Source organism: Sceloporus occidentalis, unplaced genomic scaffold (assembly GCF_023333645.1).
Source record: "Sceloporus occidentalis isolate IW3139 unplaced genomic scaffold, rSceOcc1.0.p SCAF_1, whole genome shotgun sequence".
NCBI classification, from domain to species: Eukaryota; Metazoa; Chordata; class Lepidosauria; order Squamata; family Phrynosomatidae; genus Sceloporus; species Sceloporus occidentalis.
The window spans coordinates 302,195,298-302,217,279 of record NW_028316981.1 but is presented as its reverse complement, the minus strand read 5'-3'; the positions used below and the strand labels follow the sequence as shown (position 1 = coordinate 302,217,279).

Below are 21,982 nucleotides of genomic sequence, written 5' to 3'. Positions count from 1 at the left end.
CATCCTGAGATATGGCAGTTTGATGTAATACTTTGCAGTAAATATATATTAAACTGCAGTAGGGCACACATGCTCTCAGTCTCACATGTATGTATGGACAGGCACACACCCTTATCTAAACTTTCAGTGCACTCAGGAGACTTAAACTTATTAGAACAGTGAGTACAGCTTCCAAATGTGGTCATGGAAACTTGCGTTTTAATCCATGTGAGCCCCATTGAAATAAATGGAGATTGTACAACAGCAGGAATCTGTGGATTGCACCCAAGTCCCACAAAGCAGGCAGCTTAGGTTACATGTAGGTCACAACAAATAATACTCATTGCTTGGCCAATGCAAGCTGCAATCTTGCTGCATAAGTTGAAATGACAAGCTTTTATTATTCCTAAGCACTTGATTTCTGAAACATTTGCACAATCTGTTAAGTCCAGACAAATTTAAATGGTTCTGACATGCAGCCTGCTAGGGTCAGTGACAAGGATAATGCCTCTGTTCGCGGGTAAAATTTTGTGGCATATAGGTCACTCTCTTAAGGGGAATCAACTGTGTGTCTCTTCTTTGCATTTCCACCACAATCCTTCATCTTGCAGCCTGGAGCTGAGAGTGAAATGCAAGAAAGGAGTCGAATGCTCAAAGCAAAAATCTGCTTCCAGGACAATCCATTATATCTGACAAGTTAAATGTTCCATGGTAGACCATATGGCATCAGAGCAGGGCTGAGGATGGAAGAGGGAAACTCAGCAAATGCATCACAATTAAGGAGTTTGACTATAGACTATATGTTGACTCAGTGTGTGTGTGTGTGTGTGTGTGTGTGTGTGTCTGTAAAGAGAGAGAGAGAGAGAGAGAGGTATAAGCAATTATTGGGGGGCATATGCATTTATCAGTAAACCTAAACAGGCCTCTCTGTCAGTTTCACTTACTCACTGGAACATCATTTTCTTTCAATTTATGATCATTATCATTCAGAAGACTAATCTTCATTCACAGAATTGTTGTTTAGTGATTGGCCTCAAAACAAAAACAATGTATATTACTTCAAGTTGAGCCTTATCCCTTATCTAGAATTAAAAAATCAGAAATATTCCCAAAAATGAATCTGAAGTTTGATAAGGTCAGGGAAGATAGAGAAATTATAAAGTAATAAGAAAGAATGAGATATGAGAAAGAAGAAGAAGGGAGAAGAAGGAAAGAAGGAAAAGAAAGTTAAGGAATGTTGAGGAAGTTAAGGTACGCTAAGGAGGGAAGAATTATGGATGAAAAGAGAGGGAGAAAGGAGGGTTCGAAGTAGAGGGTTTTAGAAAGAAAAGAATAGCCAAAGGCCACCAATGTCAAACATATTGAATGACAAGTTAGGATTGTAAAATAATATAGACAATGCTATGTATGTTTGAAAATACATATGATCAGGATAATATGTGATTGATGTTTTTTTAAAAGATTTTAAAATGTTTAATAAAAATTATTTTAAAAAATATTCCCAAAACGAAACATTTTTTCATGGGTGGCTGAGATGGTAACACCTTTGCTTTCTGATGGTTCACTGTACACAAACTTGGTTTCATGCACAAATTTAAATTTTGTATGAAATTGCGTTCAGGCTACGTGAATCAGGCATATACGAAACATAAATGAATGTTTGGTTGACTCTTGGGTCCCATCTCCAAGATATGCTAATTATGTACATTTATGAAAATACAGGTATTGCAAAATCAAAAATATAAATAAATCTAAATTATGGAACACTTCTGGTCCCAAGCATTTCAGATAAAGGGTACCCAACCTGTTTGTGGTAATATGAAGCATTATGTAGAATCCTTAATGTAGAATCCTTAATATAGAAAACAAAGTACTAGAAACATTTAGGATTAAGTAAGGACTTTCTGGTAAATATCTGACCAGTCACATGTAATTGCCCATGAAATTCAACCAAATCCTTTACTTCCAACGTATTATCTTTAATATCTTTGTGTGAGAATTTCTTCCCAGTCCAAGTACAACTTGGTCTAGCAAATACAACAGTAGCCAAAGCTTCCTAATATATTCTTTATCTTTAGAAGTCAGACATTCTGTGGCATCAAATCAATTAACAAATGACTAAGGAGCTGAAGTGGACAAGATGGTAATGTTTATTGTCCAATGACACTAAATTTGTATTTAAGGTTACAAGTCAAAGGGGCACACTTATCCAGTATGGTTCCTATCTTCTTGAAATCACCCCCCTTCCAATAAACGTTCTTGCCCCAAAAGTAAAATCTGAACATAATTTTACACATAGGTTCATATGAAACTTTATTTTTTCTTGTGGGAAGTGATTCACACATATATTTTAATCAACTTCTTAGTGCAGCCCTTTCTAAACAGCTGGTGAGTTGCATACTACAGTCCTATTAGTATGTGGTAAAGGGATTAAAAAGGATAAGAAGATCAACATTCTCTAATTGTGCCATTCTAACACTAAGTCAATGGGGAAAAAATCAAATCTGGAGCAAAGTCTAGTTTATTAATCTAGTCATTACATTTATGTATGGTCCAATAGGCAGAGTTCTTTCAGAATGAAAAACACATTATTTCAAAATTTAAAAAACCAAACAAACCAAACAAACAACCTAGGATAAAACCAAACCCCTAATAGGGTGGATGTGTAATGTGAACCATAGGCCCGTTACAGACGGGCTCTTGAGGCGCCCCCATCACGTGCTAGGGGTTGGCCGGGGAGCTAGCGTCCACACCGGCCTCACCCCTAGCACGTGACGGGGGCGTAATAATGGCGCCGCCCTATACACACAGGCACCACCATTATTACGTTCCGCAGGAAGAAGCGCCATTTTGGGGCTTCTTTTTTGCTCCGCGCGGGAGCCGTGCAGTTTGGCTGCTGCGGCTCCCGCGTGGAGCAACCAGCAGCGCCGGCAGACCACCGCTTTTAGGCGGTCTGTAACGCGCTTTACTGTCTTATGTAGATGATTTTCAATATCAACGAATCTTTTCTGGGACAAATCAGTACAATTTGTATTAACTTCTACTCTCTGAGAAGAGCATTCACGCAAAAAGAGCACACTTGTGGCCTGCTATATAATGGAAGTTACTAAGCTGTTCTTCCACCACCAAACATCTAATGTATCAGTGATGTCCTATGAAAACCTTTGTTACTACAGGGTTGTTGGGTTTTTTTTACAAAATGACTAAAATAGAAGGGCTTTTAAGAGGGTGCTGTACTGTTTTAATTGTACTGTTTATAAAACTTGTTTTCAACAGTTTAATTTTGTTTTAAATTGTTTTAGTGTTGTTAATACTTTAATTATACTTTAATCTGATCCTCTAATTTTTTTAATCTATTATGTATTTGTTTTAAATTATAATTCACCTTAAGTCCTGGTTTTGCAGAGCATAAATGACAATGATGATAGAGATTATGGCAATTCTTTAAATAAATCAATGAAGCTTTCATGTAGAAAGATTCCTAGTTTGAACTCTTATGTCCAGGTAAGTGCTACTATCATGTAGATACTGCCAAATGGATCAACAATCTGCCTTGGTGGGCAACCTTCCATGTTTCAAATGTTTTATTAACTTAACAACAAATTTGAAATCTATTTATATTATATTCCAGTCACTCTGAGAAATTCAGAGAAAATGACACTTGGGCAGAGTCTCAGAGTTTTGCAACCAAGCCACAAGTTCAATGGGGCTTACTCCCACTTAAAATGGTGATTAATTGTATGACTTGTAGTCAATGGCTTTATTAACTTTGATTAATTCTGTGTTAACTATGGATATTAGTCTTAGCAATTTCATGCAAGGACTATGCTTTTTTCCCTTTTTTTGGTAATGGACCTATGTTTTGTGACAGAATACTGTAGAAAAGCATTCCTTCAGATGTGTAAGGAAAAAATTGGTTGTTTTTATTTTTATTTATTAAAAAGGTTTTAAACTGTGCTAGAAGACAATGCCTTCTGTAGGCGGCTTACAAGATTAAAATACAATTTCAGCATAACAATAAATAAAACAACAATAACCCATAAGCAATAAACACAATTTAATAACTCTAGTATTTTATAATCTAGTTTGTGGGCAAGATGAGAAATAATCCTCATCTTTTCTTATCCTCCATATCTGTGAGGGTTTCCTCTCCCCAGTTACAGAAAGAGAAAGAGCCAGAGTGCCTTTGGTTTTTCAGTGTGCCATACAAGAAAAAACACAAAAGGGTGGTGGCTGAATTGCAGGCAATACAATGCTTTCCATACTTTTATTTAGTTTTCCAATTAAAGAGCCTTCATATGAATATCAACAAGATGGGAATGCAGATTCATGGACTGAAAATTCTTTGAAAGCAATACAATAAACCCTATGCATCTTTTTAAAAACGTATTTAACAAACAATAAGATATATATAATTAAAGTATATAAAAGCATAGTAATTATTTCATTTTAATGAGGTTTGTTTGGCAAAAAGAGAAACTTCAACATTTTATACTTTAGTCAATATATAAGTACTTTGCAATGAAATATTATATATAGCAAATTTCTTCAACTTCATGGCCTCTTTAATCTGTTAATGTATTCCTGAATGGCAGGAATTGCTCTTGTGGTCTTTTCCAACTCTATGATTCTAAGAAGATATGAAGGGTGATGTTGCATGACACTGAAGGCAGTACAGCATCTTGTTCATAAAAGGACAATAGAACTCTCACTCATTTACCCTAGCAATTGGAAAACAGATATAATATTAAGCATAACAGACTACACTTGATCTTAGCCAAAAGGCTGAGATGCCTTTTAGAAACACCTAAAATTGGCCCAGGTATCTAAGGCGTGTTACAGACTGCCTGAAAGCGGTGGCCTGCCACCGCCATTAGCGGCACTGAGGAGCCCCAGCGGCCAAACCGCGAGGCTCCCGGGCGCCGTAAAAAAGAAGCTCCAAAATAGTGCTTCTTGTTGCGGCATGCTAATGACGCTGCAAGGCACCAAAGGCGCACTCGCAGCATCATTAGCGCTGTGTGACTTGCGGACGCTAAGCATCCACTATGTCAAGATGGCGGCGCCCGTGTAGAACGGGCGCTGCCATTTTGTACGTCCCCAGGACGTTCTAGGGTTAGGGGCATGCGTAAAGCACGCCCTTTCCTAACCCTAGTATGTCCTGGGGATGTACTTTATGCCCGTGCAGAATGGGCCTAAGATTTTTTTAATGAGTATATCAATTTTGTATCCTATCTGATATTGTGCAATTTTTGTCTGTTGTTTGTTTGTATTGATGGCTCTACAGACTGTAGTAATAAAAACTGTACATAATACAACACTATCTTTATTAGTAACAAATCTTTACTAATCTTTCCTTCCAAGGGTAGGGATTTTCCCATTAATTTGTGTCATTTCATTTTACAGCCATTCAAGGTACTGACCATCACTATATTTTGCAGTAGTTCATTTAATGGTTTTTCTATCTTTGGTGTGAAGAACTTCCATTTTTCTTTCAATGCTGGCAAGGAGAGGGGCGGAGGCGAAACAGCAACTCAAACATATATGGAAGGTGCCAGCTTGAGGAAGGCTATACAGTGCACCCGCGTCATACACGAGCGCACTTTACCCGGCTTTCAGCATATGCTGAAAGCCGCGCAGGGAAGAAGGGGCACAGGGAACAATGGGGCGTGCACCCATGGCACACCACCGTGCTGCCACGTGCATGAGCCCCATTTAAATGGGGCTCAAGCATAGGCTGAATCTGCTTTACGCAGGGAAGTCCAGAACAAATCCCTTGTGTAAAGTAAGGCTGTACTGTAGTATAGGAATTATTGGGGTAAAGCCATTTTCATAGATAGCAATGCAATTTGGACAGCCAGAATCAAGATTTTAGCATTGGACTATGGGCCTAGACAGGCAGCCCCAATGAAGCAGTGTCATGCTGACTGCCCCTTTGTGCACCTGATTGAAGTTGTAGCAACTGCATGCCACAGCCCCAATCCAGTGATTTGCTAGCTCTAAAAGAAGCAGCAGAAAGCTGCTCCTTTTGGAGCCAGCAAAAAGCTGCCTTTGTCATGGTGGTGGCAGCTTTCCCTGTTTCTTCAGCGCAGTGTGTTTAAATACTGCACTGGAGAAACGGCGTGACAGCACTCTGCCATCTGTGACAGCTGCATCGAGGTGGAGTTGGGGTGTGCAGCATGCGGTTGCCACACTTCCACTCCACCCTAATGCCAGCCCTTTATGCCAGTCTGTATAGCCTCTATAACTCTGTAAACTAGGGTTTGAATCCCTGCTTGGCCATAGAAACCCAGTGGGTGACCTTAGGCAAGACACATTGTCAACCCCCTCTGAACAAACTCTATAACAGGGTCAACTCAGGGCTGCCAGAATTTGGAAATAACTTGAAGGTACATAACAATAATGTGTGGCAAACATCATGTCAATTTCAATTTGATCCATATTCCCACACTAAATTGTCTCTATGGAGAAATCCTGATTTCAAGATTGGAGGGGAAAACATTTCTATCGAAGACATGGCAGAAACATTTTAGAAGTGCTCCATAACAACAATGTAAACACCCAACAGAATATGAATCAGAAATCCTGCCCTCAACATTCCTGACCACATGGAAGTAACGTGATTACAAAGATCTGGAAAGAGTTTGGTAACCATGGTTTGGCTTAATTTAGTTATGAAGCTCCCATAAGCAAAAAGCCTGATAAGATTGAGTTGCTGCTCAAAGGAGCATTGGAACTGTGTTCAATCATTTTCAGACCTTAATGCTCAATATGCAGAATTCTAACTTGTCCAGATCCCGAGGGAGAGGGGGAGCTAGCATGTGTTCCCATGTCCTTATGCCTGATTTTAACACTAAACAGGGCCCGATTGCCTGAAAAAGACTCATATGCTTCCTAAAGCTGAATCATTAATATTTTGTGATTACACACCCTCATTCCATGCACCCATAAAATCTTGGCTATCAAAATATCTTCACTTCCCTAATGAATGCTTAATCATTTGATAAAATTAATTTCAGTTGATTACAATATCAGTCCTTGTTTTCTTAAAGGTATAACACACAACTGGAATAGTTCTGAATTCAAGCTTCCTATTTCTTACTATCAGTAATATTTCTGAGGAGCCCTGCCACCACAATAACTTTCAACATATGCTGGGTAACAACTCTTTGAACTAACAGCTACTAAAAATCCTCTAAAATTGTTGTTCTAAAAAAGAAAAAAAATGAAATCACACAGCTACATACAAAATTGTCAGTCATCTCAGGACTCTAATTAGAAGATTTTTAATTTTACTGGAACTAACTGAACTTAAGCTGAACATTGACATTTGAGTAAAAGTTTTACTTTCCTTTCATTTAACAGAAAGATAAGCAAAAGAACATGCAAGTTTCAAAAGCAAATACAGGTAACTTGAAAATTTGGTATTGGAAATATAGGGTGAAACAGATGCATGGCTATGATGGCCTCTGGCATCTCCAGCCGTGATTGGGCCCTGATCGGCTCAGGACTCATCCCAAATGACTTTACGGCAGAAACGTGATTTTTTACTGCTCCTTTTCCCGGCAGCTCCAGGCTGCCTTGGTGGCCATCAGAGCTGCTTCCAGCCACTCTGGGGGTGTCCACACATCTGCACTCCGAAGCAGCCAGAGGTCACTCCTTTCGGTCCATCTGCTTTGGGCCAATGTCTACTTTAAAATAGCTAATCAAGTCCTCTGGGTTAAATGCAAGCATATTTTACAAAGAAATTTCAATGTCAAACAATTTCTATCTACATAAAATCCCAAGAGCACATTACTACTGTTTATTTCTGGGAGGTCTATTACTCTAAGCCACAGGTTATTCCTATAAACACAAAACATACAGGGAATGTGTGAACTCAGATGTTTAAATTAAAACTCTGGTAGCCAAGAGGACTCTCATTTTAAAATTATATTTATGATGTTCTTCAGTATCATAAACCCTCTAAAACAACTGAAGTTTCTGATCATTTTTCAAAGGCAGACCCACATACAGGGCATCACAGTGATCCAAATGGAATGTAACCAAGGCACTGTGCCAAGGTAACTGTGTAAATGCATTTCTGGTCACCTGGCCTAGGTGAGTCTCCAGGCTCTGGGATGGATCCAAGAAAACACCCAAACAGCAAACCAGCATCTTCATATTCCAGATCCAAAAATCTAGACAGCCTCTCCCAGGAGTTTCATGTATATCTTAAATAGCATGGATCATATAACAGAACCCTGAATGACTCAACAGGCCAGTGGCCAAGGAGTCAGACAGGAATTCCCCAGCACCACCCCGAGAGTGCTGAGAATGAAAGCGATATAGACAATCTACCTCATTTAGTAATCCCTGGTGTTGAGAGGCCATCACACGCTCTAAAACCTTGCCCAAAATGGAACATGGGAGACCAGTTGATAGTTATCCAAATATGGTAGGATCGTGGAAAGGTAATTTCTTTCTTTCTTTCTTTCTTTCTTTCTTTCTTTCTTTCTTCAAATAGAGGTCTAACAATAGCCTCCTTCAGATATGTTAGGAATTCGCCTTTCATTAATCACTTCTATTACCTAATATGTAGAGAAATCCTGTAGCACCTTTCAAAGGTGCAACAGGATCTCTCTACATATTGATTTACAGACTAACCCAGCTATATCTTTGAATTCTGTTACCCACTCAGGCAATCGCTCTACACCATGTTTAATAAGTCAGGACAGGCAAGGGCCTAATACATATATGTTGACTCTCACCTTTCCAATGATCCTGTCCACATCTTTGAGCTGCACAAACTGAGAAGTATGCACTGTCACTGGACAAGCTGGGGACAGAGTTACATCCACCAGAACAATTTCAACTCTAGCATGCAAGTTAGGATGAATCTGATTCATTTTATAATAATAATAAATAATAAAATTTTATTTATATACCGCTATTCCAAATTCCAAATTTGTTCACAGCGGTGTACAACAAAAGTGATACAATATAATATTGAACAAACAAGTATCACCAACAACATGTTAAAAACATCCCAATGCAATTAAAAAAAACTATAAAACATACATCCTCTTAAAACACACACACAAAAACTAGCTGGATAAACAGTTGTATATCAGGGGGGAGAACCGCATAACATCAGGACATATGGGGGAAAGCTTGTCGGAAGAGAAAGGTCTTTAGTTTCTTCCTAAAAAGATCAAGAGAGGCGACGGAGCGGAGCTCGTTGGGAAGGGAGTTCCAGGTCGGCAGGGCCAAGAAGGAGAATGCTCTTTGCAAAGACGAGATATATTTTGCCATAGGAACCCTCAACAGATGCTTCTCGACCGATCTGAGAGTGCGGGGCAGATTATATGGGGAGAGGCGGTCCTCCAAGTATCCTGGGCCCAAGCCATTTAGGGCTTTATAGGTAATAACCAACACCTTGTATTGCGCCCAGAAGCGAATGGGCAGCCAGTGTAGATCTTCTAAAATAGGTGTTATATGGCTAGTCCTGGAACATCCAGTGACCAAGCTTGCTGCCATATTCTGTACTAATTGAAGCTTCTGGGTTTGGTACAAGGGTTGCCCCATGTAGAGCGCATTACAGAAGTCCAACCGAGAGGTTACCAGAGCATGTACCACCGTTTCAAGGTCCCCCCGGCCCAGGTAGGGTCGCAGCTGACGTATCAGCTGAAGCTGGTAACAGGTGCTCCTGACCGTCGCATCCACCTGAGATGTCAGGTGTAGCGACGAGTCCAGAAGCATCCCCAGACTGTGAACTGAGTCCTTCAGGGGGAGCGTGACACCATTCAGGACAGGTGGACAAATTTCCTTTCCCGGGCCTGGGGAGACTTTCACGAGTACTTCCGTTTTCTCTGGATTCAAACTGAGTCTGTTTTCCCTCATCCAGCCCATTACTGACTCCAAGCAAGCCTTTAGAGGAGAGATGCCATCCCTAGTCACTGCATCAGTCGGAGGCACAGAGAAACATATTTGGGTGTCATCAGCGTACTGATAACACAGCGCCCCATGTCTCCGGATGATCTCTCCCAGCGGTTTCATGTAAATGTTAAATAGCATGGGGGACAAGATTGCTCCTTGAGGGACGCCAGATGTAAGCGCCCTCTTATTGGAACAACAATCCCCCAGCTGCACCATCTGGAATCTACCCGAGAAGTAGGAACGGAACCACTGGAGCGCAGTGCCCCCAGTACCTAACTCCCTCAGGCGTTCCAGAAGGATACCATGGTTGATGGTATCGGAAGCCGCTGAGATGTCCAAAAGCACTAACAGGGACACGCTTCCCCTGCCATGCCCAGACGGAAATCATCGACTAAGGCGACCATGCTGGTCTCAACTCCATAGCCCGCCCGGAAGCCGGTTTGAACTGGGTCTAGAAAATCCGTTTCAGCCAAGATCGCTTGAAGCTGGAAGGCAGCCGCTCTCTCGATCACCTTCCCCAGAAAAGGCAGCAGAGAAATAGGCCAATAGTTATTGCAAATCAGGGGGTCTAGGGAGGGCTTTTTTAGCAGTGGTTTTACAACTGCAGATTTTAAGCTGGATGGAAACCGCCCTTCCCCGAAAGATGAATTAATTATACGGCGTAACATAGTAGTTACAGCCGTTCCCCCCTGAGCTGCCAGCCATGAAGGACAGGGATCGAGAGAGCATGTCGTCTTCCTAACGCTTCGTAGAATCTTGTCCACTTCCTCGGTACTCACAGACTCAAAATGATCCAGTTTAACAGAGTCCACGGAAGCTCTGGACGCCTCTACTCTAGATTCTGAAGAAATACTGGTGTCGAGATCAGACCTTATCTGAGAGATTTTATCTGCGAAGAAGTTGTTAAACTCGTCACAGCAGGCTTTAGATGGCTCCAAAACAGGGTTCAGGGGGGGAGGCAGTTGAGTAAGCTCCCTCACTACCCTGAACAGCTCTGCCGGACGCGACTCCGCAGACGCAATACGTGCAGCATAGAACGAATGCTTTGCTGCACTTATTGCCACTCCGTAGGCCCTCAAAATAGAGTCTAGGAGTGCCTTGTCGGCTAAGTACTGGTGTCTTCGCCACTTGCGCTCTAGTCGTTGCACAGCCCGCTTCCTTTCCCTGAGGTCTTCAGTATATTTATCTGCAAAGCTCCAAGGAAGCTCTTCACAGTGGACTGTTGAGTGGCTTAAATTCTCCTGTGGGCCTGACTGGCTCCTGACCAGTTGAAACAGCTCTTTGGAGATGCAATGGTGCTGGTGAAAAAAGTATTTTTGCTGTGCTTATTGCTCCACCATAGCCCTCCAGATAGCTGACCAGTCAGCCTTGCTCTGAATTTTCTCCCAGTGTCACTTTAGTCAGTCAGCTTGCTTCATTGCTGCCAGCTCTTTAGACAGCCATGAAGTTGACTTTGTTCCAATCCATAAGAGGGGACACTTAGATGTGATCATGTCACCACATTGATCATTTCCCAACTGTAAAGATCAGTCAGGGTTTCAAAAGAATTGCCTGTTTAGGCAGCAGGAAACTCCCCAAGAGCCATCATAGATCCATACAGATCCATAAGCCTCTGTGGGGAAGTAACCTAATGAATTAACCACCCCTGCAGAGGATGCAAGTCCCAGAAAGTCTAAACCTAACAAGAGGTGATCTGTCCATGACAATAGAAAGCTCTTCCATTCCCAGATGACTTTCATCTCATCCAGCACAGAATACAATGTCCAGTGTGTGACTACTAGCATGAGTGGCATCACATACTATTTGGGACACAATCATGTGAACTACTGAGCCACTCCCAACAGCACAGACTCAGCAAAGATGCTCAAGTCCCCTATGATCACATGCTGTATTGAATCCAACACCATCCCCAAGACTATCCTAGCTAACTCAGAAAGGGAACTGTTGAACAGCACAGTGGGTCATACATCAACAGAAATCTGTAATCTATAAACGGTGTACTTGCACAAAGCTCTCTCAACCTATTCATTTGAAGCTTAAAAGATGCAATCCCCTTAGGTGGGTCACCTACCCTTGCAAATCAATCAATTCCACAATGAATCTCACAAGTACATATGTAACACTTTTAAAAATACAAATATGTTTCACCACAAAAGCTATTTTATGAAAGTTTGGTATGCAAAAGCCCCTGATAAAATTATTTTGTACCAGAAATTTAGTCAAATTCTGCAAATCAGCAAAAGTGTTATAGTTCTTGATTTCTAAAAAATAAGTAATGATAAGGCCAAAGACTTGAATTTCCAAATGGACATTAAAATATGGACTGGACTCAAACTGGGTGGCCTATCAAGTATCCCAGTGCAATCAGGATCATTTTTTTAAAAACTGTTGACTTTATGGATAGCCCTAAATACTGGTCCTTCATCTGAAAAACAACCAGTGTCCCCATAGAAAGAATTAGCATGGATCTGAAACTTTCTTCCACATTTCCAAACCTAGATTTTTGACCATGCACTTGAGTTTCAAATAATAATGAAACTGTGAGGAATATAAATTTTATATATGCAGAATTTATACATACATAGTCCTGCTTTATTTTTTAAATAGTGATTTGTGTGTGTCTATGTGTTTTTGAGTAGATTATTTATATATAATAGATAATTGATATAAGACTACAAAGAAATAACTGTACAATCCTTAAATCCTTTGATTTTAGAAATAAACTTCCATGTATGGCTACCAATGCCTAGCCTGCCAATAACTTCTGTATGTATTAATATAAATATGTGAACACAGAAAGGGGGGAGGGAGAGAAAAAAGCTACAATTGCACAAAACTCACACCAGTATAATGAGGCAGGTCTTTGTGCTGTGTAAACCCTGTCCTGTATACAGATCAACATTTCTATTGCTAATTAAAATGCCCATATGGTAAAATAACACCTTATCCATGGAGCTTCTAAGTGCAGTAATTGTCAGTAATGAACTCTTATAATGTTAACATTGTTATCGGAAATGTTGGCATAGTCCGGATTTGAAAAGCAGTGTTTCTTAACCATCATGAAATACAATTACCACTTTAGGCTAAATATGTATTTTACTAGAGGGTTGCCTAAGATAATCACACTTGCAGTTAGCAGTAAGATAGCAGTGAAAAAAGAAAATCTGATATGCTGTCAATAGCAGAATTTGCTTCACCTACCATGTTTTTTTGCACACTGCAGAGCCTCCATAATTTATTATCATAAAAAGCACATTCACAATTGTACCAGATAATACACATTCCACTATTTTGTTTTTAGTATTGTAATGAATTTAAATACAGCTGGAAATCTAGCAACAACTGAAGTACCAACACTGTTCAATAACAGAAACTGATTTACTATGGATTAGTTTCATTACTGAGATATTCTTCTACTACAGTAAGCAGATCCTCTTTGATAAGTCATGAAATACCCATAATTAACAGTATTATCAGACTGTTCTTTGTGGTGGGAAATTCATGAAAGTGACCAGGTTGTGATAGGGTCCACAGGTATTTGGTAGCATGAGAAAGACGAGTCTCCCATGGGTGAGTGTAAAAGGAAAGTGTGCCAGTTTTAGAGGTAAGCAGTAATATGTGACAAATGTGTGGGAAGAAATCATGGAGAAGACTAAATTTTAGTAGGGCCTTGTGAGAGCAGAGCACTACACAGTCAAACACTGAAATAACATAATTGATCTGAGGGATATGGCAGCAAAACAGAGTGAGTTAAAAAGCTCCCAGACCAAACAGAAAACATTTTGCCCTCTATCTCTGTTGCCTCAAACTGGAGAACCTCAGAAGAAGGTAAGAACCTTAAGCAACATGCTGATTTTATATACTGCCAAAATTGGCAGGAGATGTGGATGTCCATTTCATAAAGCAAACAACTTAGAAGGGATTTTTTTTAGTTGCTGAATGCTAAGTCTTTGCACTCCTCAAGACCACCCCACCCTTCCAAATTTATGTACTGCATTCAGTTGTGTTTACATACAATACCTGTCAATTGTTGCTTACCTATGTAAGTCCACATTAATTCTTAACTTGTTGGCCAAAATCCAATTGGTATTCTCAAAATAATGGACTCTCCTAGATTACACATTTCCTGGCAGTATTGTAAAATAACTGTAATAAGTGATATCCAACAGAAACTCTGGCCCTCATGTCCCACCACTGTAGCAACAATACAGTGAGAACATTTTTACAACACAGTCTAGTCAAAAGAAAAGCATGTCAAGAAAAAAACATGGACTGGTGACATTTGTGACATTCCTATAACAGCAATGTAAAAACATATTCACATGTTCTTCAAACAAAATATCAGGAAATTAATCTTCTTTTGGAGATGGGTCTACATGAAACACACCCCTTACAAGCCAAAGTTAAAGTGCTGCAGGGGAAAATTCTGTGAGTTTTGTGCGATTTAAATAGGTATGTTTAGAAGCATTAAACACAGACAATAATGTGCTAGAATAAATATACCATTCATACATGATGATGTTAGTGTTCCCTGATCTCAGAAACCCTTTTTTTAAATATGGATGGGCAGCTGTGCACTGAGAAAGGTATCCCAACTTCTCGAACCATCCTGCAATTTCATCTACACAATGTCTCTTTATTTGGGTTTGTGCAAAAGCTGTGAATTTAATCAAATGGGGTTTGATCCTGCTGTCTATGTGTAGGAAACATTTCCATTAACCTCAGTGGGGTTATGCTTGCTTAAGTGCTGCTGAAGCAAATGAAACATCTGTGCATGGTTGCTCTTTTAAAAAACAAACAGCCAGAAATATTTATATTCTTTAAAAACTAAAAACAGGCATGCATTTTTGCAATTAAACAGCATTTTAAAAAAATAGCTGAACTTATGAAGCAATGGTGGATTTTTATGTGTCCTGTGAAAATAAAAGACAGACATTGCGAGATGGGCTGTTTGCTTTTGGAAAAAAAATGTGACCAAGAGCCTGTATAAAAATTATTGTGTTACACAACTACATACATCTACCCCATCCAACATTCACACTCCCATACTTCAAAATGAAGACACTTAATTTTATACAGCAAATTGTTGTCCAGATTAATGATTCTTACAACTTCAATGGCTGTATTAAAAAGAAGTGAAGTAGCAACGCCTTTCCCAATGTCTGGCAGCCACTGCCTAGTGGTCATTCCAAATGGCTATGTCATAAATGGCCAAGAATAGCTTTCTGTCAGCTGTGTTTAAAATGCTACTGGTTCTAAAGCTTTTGGTGACCAAATAAAAAGCAAGAGCAGTGATGATTCCTTGGAATTCTCCATTTCATCTGCTTTGAACTACAGTCCTCCAATATTCAGGGATTTTTATTAAACCATGGATTCAAGCATCCATGGTTCAAAAATATTTTTTGAAATAAATTCAAAAATGCAAACCTTGATTTTTCCCATTTTATACAAGGAACACCATCTTACTGTGCCATTGTATTTAATGGAACTTAAGTATCCAGAGATTTTTGTATCCATTGGGGTCCTGGAACCAAATCCCAGCATATACCAAGAGTCTAGTGTATCAGAAATTAACACAGATTCCAAGCAACAACAGAAAGTCCAAGTTCGAATTATAGTTAATATGTGATGTTGGTTATGATAATCATGTATATCAACAGTTCCCATTTTGGCCCATTTCTTTTGCGCTACACAAACCATGTTTTTGGAAGCTTGGAATGAGCATCAGGGCCACAGATTAACCCCTCATCTCTTTCCTCACTTTATACAATACATTCAGCACTTCAGTCACAGATACTTTCAGTTTCTTGTTTTGTCCAAAACAGAGAACTGGTTTAAAACAAAGGAGAGTTAAAGCTGGTATTTGACTGGAAAAGAAAAAAGGTAGGGAAATACATGCAGCACCTGATAGTCTTCTCTAAATGTTCTTATTGTCTACAGTGAGACAATTGTGGCACTTCCATTTCTAGAATGCTCACCCTGAGCAAGACCTTTTAGCCAACTAGGCATTTAAAAAAACTCCAAGAGCACTCACTGAGTCCAAACATAGATCAAAGAAATTCCAGAGCTGTCCAACACTAGGATCAGTCCAAATATGATTTATATAATGTACGTTATCCAAATTAACCAAAAGGTGGCCACTAGATAATGTGTTAACATGGGTCATATATGGATCAACACAGGTCTTCTTTCCCATTATCCTGATTTTGTTGTCATTTAAAAATACTTTTATCCCAACTTTCTGCCCCAATGTATGGAACTCAAGGTGACTCACAATTTCGTGTGTGTGTGTGTGTGTGTGTGTGTTCTCTACATAACTTGTCTCTGATTCATGGCAACTCAAAGGCAAACCTATCACAGGGGTTTCTGGAGCGGAGTGTGTATGACTTGCCCAAAGTCACCCTGTGGATTTACATGGCCAAATGGGGAATGCAGTCCTGATCTCCAGAATCATAATCCAGTGCTCAGTCCAGTACACTATGAAGGCTCTTCAGTGTGGTATGTGTACATAGTAAAAAAAAAATAGAGATATGAAAAATATGCAACTAAAGATACTCTTGGATCTAAAGATGATAGTAAAAATTGCTTGATGGTACTCATGTTAGTATTATTAGTGTTTTGTTGTATTTTAATGCATTTTTACTGTTGTAACCCACCCAGATTCCTAGTGATTGGGTGGGCTATAAATATATATTATTATTATTATTATTATTATTATTATTATTATTATGTGTACACTGCACTATATATTTATGTACAAAGTTGTTCAAGAACAATTCAGCAGATATGGCTTTGAAGATGAATGTGGTGTTCTAGCTGCTGACTCAGGCGGGAGCTGGAATCACTTTTTAATGCTTTCTGAGCTGGGATCTTGCAGAAATTCAATCTGTTAGGTTGTGATGTGTAAATGGAAGCTGGGTTAAATCCCCACCCCAACACACACCATTTATCCTCCATAAAAGTGAGGACACTGTCTAGCAATTTTCATGAGAGTGGATCCCAAAATGCTTCTGTTAAACAGTGTTTTAGGACAGGGAAAGATTTCAGTGCTCTGCTGCTTTCCCCATTTCTCTGTCTGACACACAACCATAAGATGATGATGATGATGATGATGATGATGATGATGATGATGAGCAGCAGCAGCAGCAGCAGCAACAAATGAATACTTCAGCCCAGCCACAGTATATACTACATTGCTATACAAATCATTAGACCTGTTTCTACATCTAGGACAGCAGAAAGGAAAAATCCTGAACCTTCATATCTGTCACAATAATCATCATAATCCATAAAGATGTGTAAACATATATAATAGGCCTTTTAGCTCCAAGATTAGTTCTATTAAGGCATTACAATAAAATAGGAGTCCTTAGAAAGACCTGAATGATGGAGAAAGTAGACTGTGATTTAAAAGACTCACCCAGTCTTGAAAATACAAAGTTGCATTCTGTTTGTAACCACTCTTTTTAGATATTTTAAATTGTAATCAATCCAATTCAGTAAGAAGATGTTAATGATTATGACAGTGGTTCCCAACCTTTGTTGGGCCGTGATCCTCATTGGGGATGAAAGTCCTGCCCGTGGCCCCCCTGATAGGTTGGGAGGCCAGGAAGGGGCGGGATTTTCGGCTGCATACAAGCCCCAGCAGGCTTTGGGGCCAGAAGGAGGAGGCAGCCCCGACGGTCCCTTTCTCCCCATGGCTGTTTGGCAGCTGCGGGAAGTGAGGGAAGGAGCTGGAGGACCCTCCCCTTTCCTTCCTCCCCGTGGCTGTCTGGCAGCTGCGGGAAGGGAGGGAAGGAGGAGGAGGGATCCCCGCCCCTTCCCTGCTTTCCTGCGGCTGTCAGGCAGCTGCGGGAAGGAAGAGAAAGAGGAGGAACGCCCGCCTCCATTCCTGCACCCACGGGAAGGCAGGGAGAGGAGAAGGGACCCCCGCCTCCATTCCCTGCCTCCCTGTGGGTGCCTGCACTCGCGGGAAGGCAGGAAGAGGAGGAGGGACCCCCGCCCCTTCCCTTCCTCCCCACGGCTGTCTGGCAGCTGCAGGAAGGAAGAGAAAGAGGAGGGACCCCCGCCTCCATTCCCTGCCTCCCCGTGGGTGCCTGCACACGCGGGAAGGCAGGGAGAGGAGGAGGCAGCCCCTCCTCCATTCCCTTCCTCCTTGCGCGTGCCTGTGTGGGACATCAGAATGCGGCCCCATGCAGACTAATAATAATAATAATAACAACAATAATTTATTTGTATCCCGCCCCTCTGAGAACAATCGGGGCAGCTAACAAAGCTGTGCCAAAGCCAAAGGACTGGAGCATGGCTTTGGCGTGGCTTCCAGACTCTTAGGACACATGCATCATTTAAACAGCATACCTCCAAAGTGACCTGAAGCAGCTTTATTTTGGCCTGTCTGTATGGAGCCTTAGTTAATCAGAGGACACTTAGGTAACCTGATGGACATATGCTTCAAACCAGTTGAGATTTGGAGAAAGGGCATCCTAGTCTAACTGTGAGTGAAACTGAAGGAGAGAAAAGCAGTGTGCAGTAAGATCCACATTGGTCAAACAAGTCATGAAATACACCATGAGACATCTGTGACCCGCTGGGCCTTCTTACTGGCAGATGTTCTGGAACACCGATCAGAATATGATCAGCGGAATAACAGTATTATCTTCTTCTTTTAGGATTGATGTCAGGATGTACCCATTGGCTGAATGTGACTGTGAGGTCTTTGGTTAACTATGCTGATCCAAAAAGACCAGTGAGTACGAATGATGGTTTTTTTAATTTCCTTTTTACTAGACAAAAGTTGGAGGCAATGCATTGGCCATTTGGGATTTGGTGTGTGTCTTTTGGTACACATTATTTTACAACAGGGTGTATTGTCAACTGACAGAAATTAGGTTCCACAGAAGCTAGTCTTTATTTCTTTTTCTTTTTTTATATATTTAAAAGATAGGTGTAGTCAACCATAAGGGGAAAAGTATTAAGAACTGACATACAGTGCAGTTCAATGAATGTTGTTTGTGATGTATGTGACAGCTGCACGGTTGATCATTCTATATTCTCAAATAGTTCTCAAATTTCATATTTAACTTTTTGATTGATCCAGAAGTGGATTCAGTGCTTATTCAAAAGCCAAAAGCAGATGTTGATTTCATCTTCCATTGGGCCAAAGCACAAAGGCATTCAGCTATCAGACCCGAGCTTAACAAATAAGCCAAAATATAGTAATTTGGCAAATCACGCATGCCAACATTTTATCATTCATAACAGGTTATATGGAACCATGATCCGTTATGGATTTCCACCATTTCACTAGGGTGAAAATGATTTGGAGCAAATTTTGGGCTTGGAACTCTGCAGAACTTGAAAAAATGTCAAATGCATACTGTATCAGCAATAGAGGTTTTTGGTGTATTTTTTAAGGGAGTAAAGTCCATTGCTCTTAAAGATTGTTCTTAAAGAATTGAATGTGCCACTACATTCGATTGTCCTGATGCATAACCTGTACTAAGACAAAAGCCTACTGCTAGAATAGAATGACAAGAAAAAGAATGGATTCCAAAAGGAGGCCAGGCAAGGCTGCATTCTACCACTCTATTTGTTCAACTTGTAGACAGAAAATTTCATACACAGAGGAAGGAAGAGTGAAGACCAGAGGACTGAGTATCAACAATAAGATATGCAGATGACTCCATACCGCTTGCAGAAAAATAACAATTAATAAATAAAGTCGAAGAAGAAAGGGCTTACTGCTGAACTTTAAGAAAACAAAAATAATGACTATGGAGGATTTAAAGTCAATATAGATGATTAGGAAATTGAAATCGTTAAAAAATTTTTCCAGTATCTTCATTTAATCATTGATCAGAATAGAAATTGCAGCCAAGAAATCAGAAGACTAGGACTGGGAAAGGCAGCTATGAAGGAACTAGACATAATCCTGCAATGCAAAGACATACAACTGAACACTAAAGTTAGGCTTGTCCATGCCATCACATTTCTCAGCACTAAGCATGGGTGTGAGAGCTGGTTGAAAAAGAAAGCTGATAGAAAGAAAATCAAGTCATTTGAGATGTGGTGCTGGAGAAGAGTTCTGAGAATACTGTGGATGGCCAAAAAGACAAATAAATGAGTCCTTGAACAGATCAACAAGCCTGAACTCTAACTAGAAGCCAAGGTGACTAAATGAGGCGGTCGTGCTTTGGCCACATCATGATAAGTCATGACCCACTAGAAAAGACAATAATACTTGGAAAAGTGGAAGACAGTAGAAAGAGAGAAAGACCACATTCCAAGTGGATAGCTTTAATCAAGAAAGACATAGCCCTGAGTTTGCAGGACCTGACCAAGGCTGTTGAGGACAGTCTGTCTTGGAGGTGTCTCATTCACAGGGTTACCATGAGTCCAGATCAACTCAAACACAGTTAACAACAACAACAACAACAACAACAACAACAAACCCTATTAAGTTCAGCAAAGATAGAAGCAAGGCCAGTAACTTCAGGGAGACTGTGGTATATGGCAGTAAGTATTTGAGGTGCTATTCCACTGTCCACTTTCTCAACATACTCCCCTCCTAAGGGCAATATTCCAAAGCATCAAAAAATATTTTTCAGTTGGATATGCACAGAGAATTGAGAAAACTCTTCTAATCCTGAAGTAATTGTGACTCTTTTTTCTCACAATGGGTGATAAGAATCCTAATAAGACTGCCCATCTCTGTGGTAAGAAATTTGCCCGCAGAGTGCTTGATTTTAAAGTGATCCACTGACAGATTAATCCATGCTGATTTGGCACATACAAATCAGAAACACATTTAACTTTAGAAACAGTACAGATTTGAACAGAAATTGTTACAATTATCCATGAAAATCAGAATTTGATGCAAACAAATTTTTGTTTTTCTGGCTTAGAGTGATTATACTCCTTGAAATATTTATTGCAAATTCCACCACTAAGGGATAGGGAACAGATAATGAACTATTTCATCAAGAGGAGAGATGAACTTTTGGCTGTCTATTTTAATAGAGTTCAAAAAGCAGCTTTTGGGGTGAAAGTATGACCTGGTTGGATGAAGAAGGTTTTTTTTTTTAAAGACTAAAAATCTTCAATATATTCTTATATATTTTGAAGCTAGGTTGGATAAATTAATTCCAAATGTTAAAAATAAAGGAAAATAAAGAAATAAATGCTTTATGTCTAAGATACGGCCATGACAAAAACACACAGAATGAAAACACTTGGCCTATCTGATAGAAGTGTACCCTGAAAATACATGTTTACAGAAGAGTTTTGAAGAAATTTAAAACGTGTCTGTGTGTGTGTCTGTGTGTTTATTTTGGATGAGAGAAAGAGAGAGAGAATTATGTCCAAAAATGAATGTTATTTCATGAAAATAAATAAACAAATGAATCATTTGAATGAAACTGAGTCAATACTAAGGACTGCAGATGCCCTTTAACCAGAAAAAAAGAAAGAAAGAAAATAACTATTGATAGTTTGGATTAAGAAGAAATAAATGAACATAATTTTCAAATTATATCCTCCTAGGGAGAAAACGGCTTCACTCCTCTGAAAGCTGCAGTTTTTTGGTATTTAATGGCTACTAAACAAGTGGAAATTTAAAAAAAAAAAGCCTACAGTTTTTATATGCAATCACTTTGAAGTAAACTCCACTGTAAACAATTCCATTCACTTTAGAATAAGCAGGTATATTATAATAGCTAGTACACAAACCTTAGACATTAGGCAACAATTTGCCAGAATGCAGAACATCCTTTTCATCTGTCTTCTCCACAACATACACACAGCTCTTCACAGAGCTGGCTCTGTTTCTTATTTGAAACAATTTGTCATGTTATTTGTCAGAAAATATTCCTGTCACCGCATCACAAAGACATTTAAGGTCTATGAATTGCTTTTGTTGGTTTTGTTGTTTAGATCTAGTTTTCTCCTTTACCTCCAGCTGATAACGGCCAAACAGGCAGCATATACAGGTTCCAAATGATTACACACAGAGTTCAGACTTTCAAATTTGGATGACAAGACACAGAAAACCGTATGTAAATAACAGTATAGAAAATATTTCCTCTTTCTT

General features: G+C 39.7%; 1 protein-coding gene and 1 pseudogene across 12 annotated transcripts in view; both read right to left on the bottom strand.

The window, feature by feature from the left end:
- Positions 1-21,982, bottom strand: part of TCF4 (transcription factor 4) — a 416,494-nt gene that overhangs the window by 236,990 nt on the left and 157,522 nt on the right. The gene's annotated exons all lie outside the window — the stretch shown is intronic.
- On the bottom strand, positions 4,628-4,776 carry LOC149324169 (U2 spliceosomal RNA; annotated as a pseudogene).